The sequence below is a fragment of the Dermacentor andersoni genome, chromosome 1 (assembly GCF_023375885.2).
Source record: "Dermacentor andersoni chromosome 1, qqDerAnde1_hic_scaffold, whole genome shotgun sequence".
Classification (NCBI taxonomy): Eukaryota; Metazoa; Arthropoda; class Arachnida; order Ixodida; family Ixodidae; genus Dermacentor; species Dermacentor andersoni.
This window is the reverse complement of record NC_092814.1, coordinates 69,924,114-69,936,983: the sequence shown is the minus strand read 5'-3', so window position 1 is coordinate 69,936,983 and position 12,870 is coordinate 69,924,114.

Here is a 12,870-nt window from a genome sequence, read left to right as displayed (position 1 = left end):
GAAGCGATTATCAGTAGCACTCTTTCTTGACGTGAAAGGCGCATACGACAACGTTTCCCATCAAACCATTCTAGACGCACTTTTGACAATTGAACTAGGAGGGCGAGTATATCAATGGATCAGAAACTACTTGACACAAAGGTCCTTGTTCGTAAGTACGGAAGATGGTCCGACTACCGACCACTACACATGCCGAGGTGTTCCTCAAGGCGATGTTCTGAGCCCTATTCTTTTCAACCTCGCGCTTCTTCGGCTAGCCGAATCCCTACCGGAAACAGTGAGTGTCTCAATCTACGCCGACGACATCTGCATCTGGACATCAGTGGTCACTCGCCCGAAGGTTCGCGCACGGCTACAGAAAGCAGCAACACAGGCATCTGATTACCTTCACACACAAGGCCTTACCATCTCAACAGAAAAATGTGCGTTAGTCGCTTTTACGCGAAAAGCGATGACTCGTTATCCAGTATGCATCAATGGTCAGCCTATCTCCTACAAGAGAAATCACCGGTTTTTGGGCGTCATTGTAGACCGGGACCTCGCTTGAAGCCCTCAGGTTGCCCACTTAAAGAAGAGGCTCACATCTATTGTTCACGTCTTCAAGTTCATCGCGGGCAAAACATGGAGATCGTCAGTGGGCTCCATGCTACAGTTATATCGAACACTTTTCATCGGATTCCTGCGCTATAGTTCTCCCGTGCTTGCTAAAACATGCAAGTCAAATCTTCGAGAACTTCAGAGCGTGCCGGCGCAGGCACTACGTGTTTGCCTAGGCCTTCCGCGGAGCGCCTCAACAGCAGGAACCATTATAATGGCTCAAGACCATCCGATCACGACTTACATTAGCACCGAAACGCTTAGAGCCCATGTTCGTCATGTTTCACGGATGCAGTCAAGCTCTCTTGCGTGCCTGCCAGAATGACGACCACAGGCGTCCTTCTCCTACAAGGTCAGCATCCATCGTGCCTCCTTACCATCGGGCTTCACACCCTCAGCACGTTCAACCTCAGCTTTGTGGTGTTTAAAACAACCTCAAGTTCGTCTTACGGTTCCAGGGATAAGAAAGATGACCGACCTGCCTACCTTGGCCTTGAAGCAAGCAGCTCTGGATTGTTAGCACACTTTCTACTTTGATCGAGAACACATATATACGGATGGCTCTTCCACTCAGACCAGCTCCACCAGCGCAGTGATTTTACCATCACGATCACTAAGCATCCGATACAAGATTTCTCACTTGACAACATCGACCGGTTCGGAGCTTGTTGCCCTCCGAGGTGCCGTTGATTATATTATTAACCAACCGGCTAATCGGTGGGCAATATTCTGCGATTCGAAGGCGGCCTTACAATGTCTTCTGTCATCTCTTCGTCACGGGTCATGTGAACAACTCGTGTCGGAGATACGAGAAATGCACCATCGCATGATCGCGAAAGCACCCCCCGACGTTGTGTTTCAGTGGCTGCCTGGTCATTGCGGCATCTCCGGCAACGACCTCGCTGACGAAGCTGCTAGGAAAGCACACGAAGGAGCAACCTTTGTTTCTATACCGTTATCGCGGACCGACGCAGCCCAACACTTAGGCAAGCTAGCGCACTCTTTGACATTGGAGAAGTGGCACACACCTGAATTCATTCAACATCGATTGCATTCCGTCGATCCCTCTATGCAACTGGGGCTGTTACCAGGTCTTCCACGTAATGAGGAAACAGTGCTGTGCCGCTTACGTTTGGGCGTCGCATTCACCAATGCATATGCATTTCTGATTGGAATGGCTGACAGCGCCGAGTGCAATGCCTGCGGTGTCGAGGAAACCATAGAACACCTACTGTGCTACTGCCCATCTTTTGAAAATGAAAGGCAAGACCCCTGCACAGCTCTCAATCAGCTAGATGGAAAGCCGTTCACCTTGAACAAGATCTTGGGACCATGGCCTCGCATATCGCAGCTACAAAAGGCCACGAAAGCGCTGCTGCGATATTTGAAAGCTACCGGATTGAGTCAGCGTCTGTGATCCGGACTGAGTGACCGACTGATATCCCCAGTGGACTTTCTCTTCTTTTAATCTTTCCGTCCCCCTTTCCCTTTCCTCAGTGTAGGGTAGCCAACCGGGCTCAGTCCTGGTCAATCTCCCTACCTTTCATTTATCATTTGCTCTCTCTCTCTTTTGCATTGCAGTCGCCCATTACTACAGTATACTGAGCTTGCACTTTTCTTATGGCTAATTCGACGTCTTCATAAAACTGTTCTATTCCTTCATCATCGTGACTGGAGGTTGGAGAGTAGGTTTGTACTACCTTTATTCTATGCCTCCTATTCAGCTTTATTACGACTACTGCTACCCTCTTATTAATGCTTTGTAAAGTTCGTCAATGTTGCCCGCTATGTCCTTTTGTATTTGGAATCCTACCCCGTGTAACTTCCTATCTGGGAGTTCTCTATAGCAGAGGACGGGGCCGTTAGTCAGCACTGTATAAGCCTCACCAGTTCTTCTAATCTCACTATGGCCGATGATATCCCAAACAATGCCTGATAGTTCCTCAAAGAGTCCTGCTAAGTTAGCCTCCCTCGAAAAGATTGTGGTCGCCATATTTCACTATCCTTGTTCGACGAAGGGACTACAGGCAGGTCTGAGGCCTCCCTTCTGCATCGCCTCCTCACGAGGTCAGCGGAGTATTTAGGCATCGATGCATGATCTGACACGTCGCTTCACCGTTATGTGTTGATTGTCGGACTCACGGGGATGTTGACCATTAATTTTTAGGGTGTCCTGGAGTCGCTACAGAGCACGGAAGTCTAGTTGAGGAATTTCAGCGTTGTAGCACTCCACATGGTGTGCAGTGTAGAGGGCACGGTGTTACCATGAGGAACACTGCAATACGTTCAAAACCCGTGTGTGGGAACAGTCAGCTGGTCTATTTAAGGGTGAATAAAGAAAGAGAGGTGGAGGTCGACACGGCATTTTGCGCTGGGTGTCTCACAAGCTGTCCGGTAGCGTCCTGCTCTGTTCTGCCCCGTCCTGCGCGTGAGCACCCCTATAGAGATCACCCTTATAGCAGCCCTAGATTTTGACCTTTGTGTTGTGAAATAACTAGATCAGTGCCAGATAATGTTTTCCATGTTTAGCTCCACCTAGCCATTTTACTTGCGGCATTCGAAGGAGCAGGCTGGTGTCTGGGCCGCTCTCGCTAAAGCTTGGCAGTGAAGTGCAAGTTATATGTCATCGCTTCAGTAAACCAAGCATTTGATTTGCCAAGCTTTTCAGTCGCAAGAACGTTTCGTGAGTGGTCGCGAACGTTTAACGATTGCGTCTCGAGCTAGCGTGATTAGTGAAAGCATGCTCGGGTGGTTGCAATCGCAAACGCTTTCACAGTCGAGCAGCATCTCTGTCAGCTTATCACACTTGATTCATTGGCGCATGCTCTACAGTTTGCACAACGCTGCCAGTTTTCAGTGATACAAAGTGCATGCAACGATGCACGGTTAGTTATATACAGAGGTGTTAACCCCTGCGTCTGAAAGTTCCCTGCCCTTCATTTATTTTTTACCGTCGCCTTGCGCGACATGCATGCTTTGGAAAGAGAGCTGCGTCCCCTTGCATAATCTGCTTCCTCGAGGACATGGAGAAGAGGCATTTCGTCACGGCCATACAAATGATGTGAACACAATTTTGAATACATTTTTTCTTGCATTATGTTTTGTGTTAGATATATTAGCAGTTCGTGCCATTGTAATGTTTCACATCTTGTGTCTTGATTTACTCTGTTCACGGCCGACTGTGCTTTGTTACAGTGCATGACCACAACATGCAGGGCGATTGTGCGCATCAGACATCTGGGCTCGCATTCGCAAAGACTCTCTCACATAAGAGCGTTTTCGTCATTGGTCAACGTTCGGACGCCCGCCGCTAGTGGGAGTGATCGGCATGATTGCGAGACGATCGCCGCAGCGATGGCCAATCGCGAACGGTTACGAAAGGAAAGTTTTGCGGTCCTTTGGACTTTCTGGCGAAATATAAGTGCACAGAATCGGCGAACAACGCTTCAAAAGAATGTACTTTAAGTTTGGCTAAATTAGCTGGAATAATTAAGTTTTGCCTTTCGAGATTTATAAATCATGCCAGTTTCTGTGGGGGAAAAAATGATACTAATGGACTAACATTTCTGCGTGATGAAAGTGTGAGGTTAGCTAAAATGTGTTTTTTCAGAAGAAACCATTCTCAGAGCAGAATGCGTAAAGAGCAGCGGAATGTAAGACAGAGAAGAAGCGAGGAAGCAAAGGAGGACGTGTAAAAACTATTTTTAGGTATTGGAGTTTGTCGAATGACACGGTGACACGTGCTTGTGCAATGACACAATGAATATTACGCTATACACGTCAAATAGCTTTAATAAAGCTACTTCAAAAGGTGCAAAATTGAAGTAACGAACGAAAATCTGCGATGTCAAGCGAAAGTAAATTCTTGCGCGTAGCAGTGAACGAAAGTGGGACGAAGAAACATCTAGTTCCTTGCCCGAAGTGGTTCAGCTGTGTTGAGTGCTGTTGTTTCGCTGCTACTCATGTCCAAAAGGCAATAACGTGCTACCGAAACGGCCTAACACCACCGGAACGCGGCGCAAGGACAATTGAGCAGACGTTGGCTCTCTGTAGGAATCAGATCGTCCTCCGACGAGGCGCATAGCGAGATGCGCAGCCCTTCGCTCTTTGTGCGTACACCACATAGACTATATATCCGATCTCTGCCAGACGACGCTGCTGGATGGATGGACAGATGGATGGATGGATGTTATGAGCGCCCGCTTTGGAACGGGGCGATGGGTTGCGCCACCAAGCTCTTGCTATTATACTGCATCATGGCTTACCTAGGTAAAAAAAAGAAAAAAAAAAGAAAAAGAAAAGAACCGCACGATGAATTCCCATAGCCAAATTTTCTCACCCCCTATTGTCAACTTTGTTTCTGTACGTCTCTGTTTTTTTTTTTTTTTGTTCTTTCTTTTTTTGTCGTTTCCCTACTTCCACCGATCTTCCAATTGCCTCTTACTAATCTCTATTGCAGACATGTTTACTTTCCCCCTGCTCTCGCTGAACCCAAGGGCTTCAAGGAGTCCAGTGGTGCCTAAAATCGACCGCTGGGCAGATATCTTCACATTCCAATAAAACGTGCTCCACCGTTTCCCTAGCTTTACCGCAGCCCAAGCACGTGCTTCTTCTTCCTTCTTATATATCGCTGATATACCTGCTGCGCCTTGCTAAAAGGCGCCCTCTTGTTGGAAAAATTCGCCTCGGTGGTCGCAGCGGCGCCCCGGCGGCGTTTTGTTTACATTACGGCTGCGTGCTGTGTCGCTCGTTGCTCGTGACGCTCGCGCTGTATTTTTGAGCGGCAGCGCCTGAATGTGTTTGGAAACGGCAATGTACAGCAGTAGGCTGCAGGGCCGTTTTGCAGAAACTGTACGACGCAGAATACTCTTTTTTTGTTTCGCGGCGGGAACATCAAAACATATGAGCGTATATGATGTGTCCGTCATTTACGACGTCGAACGATGTTTGGACGTAAGACGTGATTGAAAACGCCAAGTGTGTTCCACACGTCAACGACTAGATCATCTGCGATGTCGAGCTTGAGATGTATATACGCCAATCAATGCGACAGAACCAAGCGCAAGCTGCGAAATATGTGAAACAAAAACGAGTGCTGTTCATTTCGTTCCGTTGTGAAGCACGCAAAGAACATTTCCGTTGTGCTAAGTCCGCCTTCATTAGGTAGGTGCACGTACATGCAAACGTTGATGCTTTTTTTTATATTATTCTCCGTCAGAAACATGGGCGCCATGGTTTGTGCAGCCAATTTGAGAGGTATGCTGTAGTCACACCTCAATATATAAGTCCGATATAAGACCTTGCGTTCGTTGCATAGTTGAAAAGCACTTCATCACTTGTGGTAGGGGAACAATGTATTTAGCAAAATAACAAATAATATTTATTTTGGCGACGGTTGCATTCTGTTAGTGAAGAGGCTTGCAGAAAAGGTTATAACAACTTACAAAACAGAATGGTTGATGATAAAACGCGTACAACTGCCAATTGTTTATACTATACTGCAGGCGTTCAAAATCAAGCTTTATGGGTTTTTTTTTTTTTTTTAATTTGGCACTGGAAGGCACGCGAAGACCACCTGTGCAAATAAGTTTTGTGGCCAGGGGCACACAAAGTGAGATGATAATCATCGCTGTCAGCAGCCGAATTAAATAAAATTGAATAATTAACTTTTTGTTGACTGCAGTAAGTGTGTATGCTTGTATTTAAAAGTTAGAGGCAGTTTCGTGTTTCTACACAGTATCGGTTGGAAGAATTCTAGCGTGTCTGTGCTCCGACATATCCGGCTCCAAATTTTAATTGTCCTTCGCATGATTACGCATGCAAGAGTATCAGGATCGGCACAGAGCTCCTCCCTGATATGACGCGGCTGTTGTGTACGGCGTTTAATCTGACAACAGGGCGGAGGCATAGGCAAAGAAGATAACTGTTCCCCTTCCCCTCTCGGCTGGCGAAATCAAGATATGACAGAACGGTGTGCCGTGCAGTTGTTTCTCTTGATTTCAATAAAACTTACCGTACTTGGAAATCAGTAGTCACTTTATTTGCGTAGCCCAGGGAAGGACCATGCCCGCTCGTCAGTCGCCATTACGCACGCGCACTGGCCTCCGGCTTCTCCGCTCGCGCCATTATCTCGGCATGGCAGCTGCCGCCATCGTTGCAGTCTGCGCGGTCGCGTATTACGACAGCCGTTCCGGGTTCTTCGATTTTTTTATTTCGCCAGTCGAGAGGGGAAGGGGGTCAGTTATCATCTTTGCCTATGCCTCCGCCCTGTTGTCAGACTAAACGCCGCACGCCATAGCCGCGTCACATCAGGGAGGAGCTTTGCGCCGATCCTCACTCTTTTGCATGCGTAATCATGCGAAGGACAATTAAAATTTGGAGCCGGATATCTCGGAGCACAGACACGCGAGAAGAATTCTTCCAACTGATACTGTGTAGAAACACGACTGACTCTAACTTTTCAATACAAACGTAACCACTTACTGCAGTCAAGAAAAAGGTAATTATTCAATTTTAGTTAATTGGGCTGCTGACAGCGATGATTGTAATCTCACTTTGTGTCCCCCGGGCCACATAACTTATTTACCCGGGTAGTCTTCGTGTGTCTTTCAGTGCCTAACTTTAAGAAAACCATAAAGCTTAATTTTGAACACCCTGTATACTAGTCATGTCATTATTGCGACATGCGGCTGCCTCACAAACTGAAGATGCAGATCACGGAAAATACCCTTATGCGCCCTTTCAAGTGCCACCAATGCCTGCTATCGAAATTGCAACGTCTCGGTAAAAAAAAAGAAGCGCATTGCGCACGCAGCCGCGGCAATGTTTCTCATCAGCTGGTCCTGCAGCACACTTCACCTTGGAAGAGGCTGCATGGTAGAGTGGGCTTGCTCGTACGCACGAAGCTTGCAAACATGTATCGCTGAGCAAGTAAGGGCCACTCTATTTGCAGTGCACACGACACGGATGAAACGAGGGCACTCCAAAATAAAGATGCGCAATTTAACTCTGCATGCGTACAGTTCAGCGCTTGTCCCGCTGACAAATTTTCCTGAAATGTGTAGAATTTCACCGGCGGGTCCCGGTGTTTCGTGTTCTCGAAACTGTTGTGGCCCTGAAAGACACAACAATGCTGCGTGCCAGGCTTGCAAGATGACGAGGGAACGCTTGAAGACGTGCAAACCCAACCACAAGCAGCACGCGCTGCAGCACGCCTTGACGCGCGGCCTTGACGCGTTCAAGTCTGCCCGCTATAGGGGAGCAGTCAGCGCTGATGTCGCGGGCGGATACTTGACGTGGCCTCGTCTATGCAGTGCAGAACGAAATTACGCCCGCGAAAACCCTGCATTGAATGAGACGCATGCGTATGTATATACACGTGCGCTGGACCGAAGAACTTGAGGAGGACCCGCCGGATTTTATGGGAAATGTTGGCTGCACCTGAGGTAACCTCTGCCTTTGTGTGCATGTAATATCCAGATGTTCCACGCGTTTCATAACCTCGATTAGTCAGCGCACGCTACCGATGCACCCTTCGGAATGAATATACAGAAACGCAGGTCGTTGTTTTCCTGAAAAGCCCGGGACTCCGACCAATCTTGTTCGCAGGCAAGAATTGTATGCAAACGGAACGTTTTCTATTCTGACATATATATATATATATATATATATATATATATATATATATATATATATATGGGTGGTAGTATTCAAATATGTGCGCAGAGCTTTTCATTAGAGGGGCCAAACTATCTTCCAGACCTTCCGGCGCTTCCCTCGCCATCCATTACTTTCATTTTCGCGTTCCATTTAGCCGGGGCATTTCACGGACGTCCAACGAGAAATGAAAAGCCAACATAGAATATAATATTTGTTATTCACTCAGTAAGCGCTTACTCGCTTATCACACTTCTACATTGTAATCATAAGCTATTCTGTCCTGTGTATTTTGTTCGCAACAAATTTTGAATCTCCAGCAATCATGCACCAGACATATAAACCCACAGTGGCTTGACAGTCATAAATGTGCAGGTTTGTTTTTAGAACTCTCCTACAGCACAAAGACACACAAAAGATAAATCTCCCTAGAACTAGAAAACACACAAATCTTGCATTGTGCTTTTCAAGGCAGCAGTCAATAACAACTCGGCATGCGAACAAACGTGAATTATCTAAGTAAAGGTTCTAGCTTACACATTCTGTCCTCACCTATTTAAAGCAAAAGCGTATACCTTCTTGTGGCCAAATGCAACGTTGAATGATCGACGAGCCCGCCTACCGGAAGCTGTTGCTTATGGCACACCAACTTTTTGCATCACCTGTCGCTTCCTAGGACACGCGGTTATCGTGGACACGGCGTCGCGAGTCAATCCTTGTCATTGCCGACTCGACTTCACGCGGCGCTGTTGACTAAGGGCACCTTCTCTAACCGAGGATTATGCGACTCCTCGCTAATCCACGTTTCCTGCATAAAGCTTCAGTTATTGTTCTCACCTGCCTCCCATTGCAAGTGCGAAGTTTCCCTTCACCGCGGGCGAGAGCAGTTGTGTGTTCGTGTCCGACGAAGACGGTATATATGTGATCTTCTGCAGCCGCCTTTGTACTACCGTACGCAATTCCAGTCTGCGCGCGACCGGGCTCGGTAGCTGCGCCCCGGCGCGCGTTCGTGTGATGCGTGCTTGCTCTCAGCTGTGCTTGCGCCTAAACCCTCCCATGCCGTGCAGTGCTGCGCTCAGCGGACACGTATTCCGCTTTTTCGGACGAAGGTGAAGTATACGTATATAGACATAAGCGACTCAGGGACGCATATAGCCTGAGGATGTTAGTTTCCCCGGGCGTGCAGTCTGGCGCGGTGATTGCGTTGATGGCGTATTTGTTAACTTGAGGAAGGGCGAGAATAGGTTGCTCAAAAGACTTATTTTGCTTGCAAGTTGTTTAACCACTGATAAGGAGGCTGCTTAGTGTTGTTTTTAAAACCACGGGTTTTTTTTTTTTTTTCTGGGCATGTGCAGACCACCAGTGGTTCTCGTACTTGTCGAAATATCAATTGTTAAGCGCCAAGATAGTGTTCTTTGTCTGGTCCGTGTCCTTCTTCTTACGCCTTCCCTTTTTTTTTCCATTTCTTAAGTATGACGATGCAGCTCGCCCAGCAACGTGTCGTGAGGATTTGAACTCGGTACACAAAATACCCCCCTAATATATTCTGCGAGTTTCGCGCCTTGACCGGGCGCACGTGGATGCGTGCACTCAGTTAAGTGCTGTGCGAGTACGAAGACAGGTCGTTTTGCTTCCTTTCCATTCTGCTGCGTCGCCATAAACACGAGCCAACTTTTGACAGCCATTCGTCTTAGTCGCCTTAGGGAAACGCGGACGTACACAAAAATTGTTGTTGGAAAAGTTGGACGCTCACCAGAATAGCTCTGACACGTTGGATATGGAGATTCCAAGAAGCGTTTCGACACGGCGTTTCTTGTTTTCTCGTTTTGTGATACTACATTGCACTTAAAAGGTAAGAAAAATGTGGTTTATCTTTCTCGAAATAAGCATGAAGTAAACTCACCACGGGACCATTTTAGACCTAACAGGAAGCTTTATCTTCCGTACAAATCCGGTTTCCTTATTCGAATGCTACATGCGAAACGTAGAAATGCTCTCATTATAGATAATCTCCAAACTGATTTAATTAAAATTTGTTGTATTGAAGAGCGAAACGTAAACTCTGCTGACCATTGTGAGAAGAAATTTTTATTTCGAGCTTTAATTTCTTTTACAGAAATTCCTGAAAAATTGGTAGAATAAAATAATTAGGCACGTATTTACATGTAACTCTGTACCACAAGACGGCTATCAGAATTCTGTAAATTGCGTCTATTAGATCGTTTGAAGTGGACAAGTACGATGCGCTAGTTTACAGCTTGCGTGAAACTATTACGTTCCAGAAGCACTTTGCTGCGGTCTAGTTGGTTCTTGCTGCACACATATAGTACTGCGCAAAAATACATCAAGACCTGCGGAAAGGCGTTCTGTCCCGTCTCTCTTTCCATCCCCCCTTCACCTTTCCCCCCATCCAGGGTAGCCAACCGGAACTGCCTCTGGTTAAACTCCCTGACTTTCTATGCATCTCTCTCTCTCTCTCTCTCTCTCCATCTTTTTTTTTTCTTGTATTTCGCGTAGCACATTACTTGTTTGCTATTACGTTGTCTACGCGACTTCTGAGAAAGCCCTATAGACTTCGCCCTGACGAAGGCAAGTGCCCTTGTCCAAACGTCGACTTCGGAGACATCTTTTGTTCGACCACTGTAATTGACCACTTCACAAGCATCCATCTTCCTGCGTATATACCTCTGTCCTGTTTTGACCATGCACTCGCAATTTGGTGGTATGCTTACATGCTGGGCGTAATATATACATTTTGTCCGCTTTATGTGTCCAAAATCAGATGCAGCGTACAGCACACTGATGCGTTTATTGCTGATTTGTAGAGTTATAAACTTCATTCCTCAATTGCCTTTTCTGAGCAATTTTTCTAAAAAAGAAGCGAGTCCTAATTAAACCCACTGCTCCTAACCGTCGCTATAGAGTTTAACTTTCGCTTTGAAAAGCAACGAACCGTATGAAAATAGGTTCAGGGGCGAGAATAGCGATGTATCCGTTTTCACGTACAGAGACAGATATAAACGGGATGGGAAAAGAAGATAGGTTAACCGGATTAGATATGTGAGCTTCCAGAGGTGAGGCTTTTTCTTAAGAGCCTCGATATCGATAGGCCGAGGTTGTTGGAAGTCACTCGCCACGCTTGAATCCGAAAACGGCTGCTGCTGCTGTCAGCATTTTGGTAATATAGAGGAAATCTAGTAATACAGAGGGAAAAAAGTCTGTGCTTGAGGCGTATTCGCTTCTAGTATAGCGCAAGTAATTCCGGACACGACATAAAACATGGTAAACCTCATTTCTTCAGAGTTACTAGATACGACAGCCAGCCATTTCATTCCTCGTATGTTTACTGAGTTCTCTTGGAGGCAAAGTTACCAGGTCATATACTGTTCGTAGTGCTCCGACTTGTTTGTCGGAAAATGTAAATGTTGCACGTATATCTGTGATTAGTTGATTACCTGCGCGTGCCTTTTTGATATGGGCGTACTGGGGAATAAAAGATGTTGGCGAAGCGCGGCTGTCTCGAAAAAGGTTCTTTTACTGAGGTCCTGTAACCTGCGACCTGTAACGTTGCAGGCATACCGTTAAGTGGCGCATTGCAGGGGCCACGTACTAACGCAAATGCAGACTGCATGCATCACTCAGTTTTGCATCGGCCAGAAAAGCTGACTCCAAAATCTCTTGTCACTTCCATTCTCTTCCAGATTCTCGATCACTTTAACGAACAGCGACATTTTAACTGATTATTGAGACCGCTCTCTATACTTTCTCTGTTTTCTATATTCAGATTTTCGTTTACTTGTTCATGGCTCATTAATGTCTTCATTAGTGTATATGCATTTTTGGTATGTATACGGCTTGTATCGCCATCTCTCATTGTGCCTTTATTGTGTGTCTCAACGCTTACCCACATTTGTGATCAATTCTTATTATTTTTAGTATGTTCTATTGCTTTCCCTAATTACATGTTGATCTTTGACTCTATACTTACCAGGTATCTTGCCGCGCCCACGATACGTTATACTCCTCGACTCAAGCACGTCGACGCTAACTGCTCGTTACTGTGTGTAAGCGTGCTTTGTTCGCCCATTTACTCACGCCATTCATATCTGTTGATTTGACAACCAAAAAGTTGTTGAGAATCCAGTGACGAAAATTGGCAACGTTTCCGATATCATCAAATAAGTGAGTGAATCAATCAATTCTGTTTCAATCACTTCTTTACCGCAGGAGGCGTCAAAAGATAAAGGAGCGTTACATGGGTGTTTCCTCTACCCCTGCCTCCGCTTTCCTAGTTTGCAGGGGTGGTTGGTCTGCAGCCAAGCTAGCCGGAAAGTACAATAGAAATCAAGAAGTCGTCGCCTACTCCCAGTCATGCTGCCTGCTCCCCCTCTCTCCTTTTCCCCGCCACACGCGCCCCTTTCAACACGCTCCCCCCTCCCCCTTCTAATACGCACCCCTGCCAAGTATAGACATCCTTGTTTACCCCCCCCCCCCCCCCCCCAAAATCCTCGCCCCAGTGAAAGCTGTTAACCACCGCATCAAAAACAACCAATGCGCCATCTTGGTGGAGGGCTGAACTGCGAAAATTTCTCTCACATCGAGGGATATTGAAGTTTA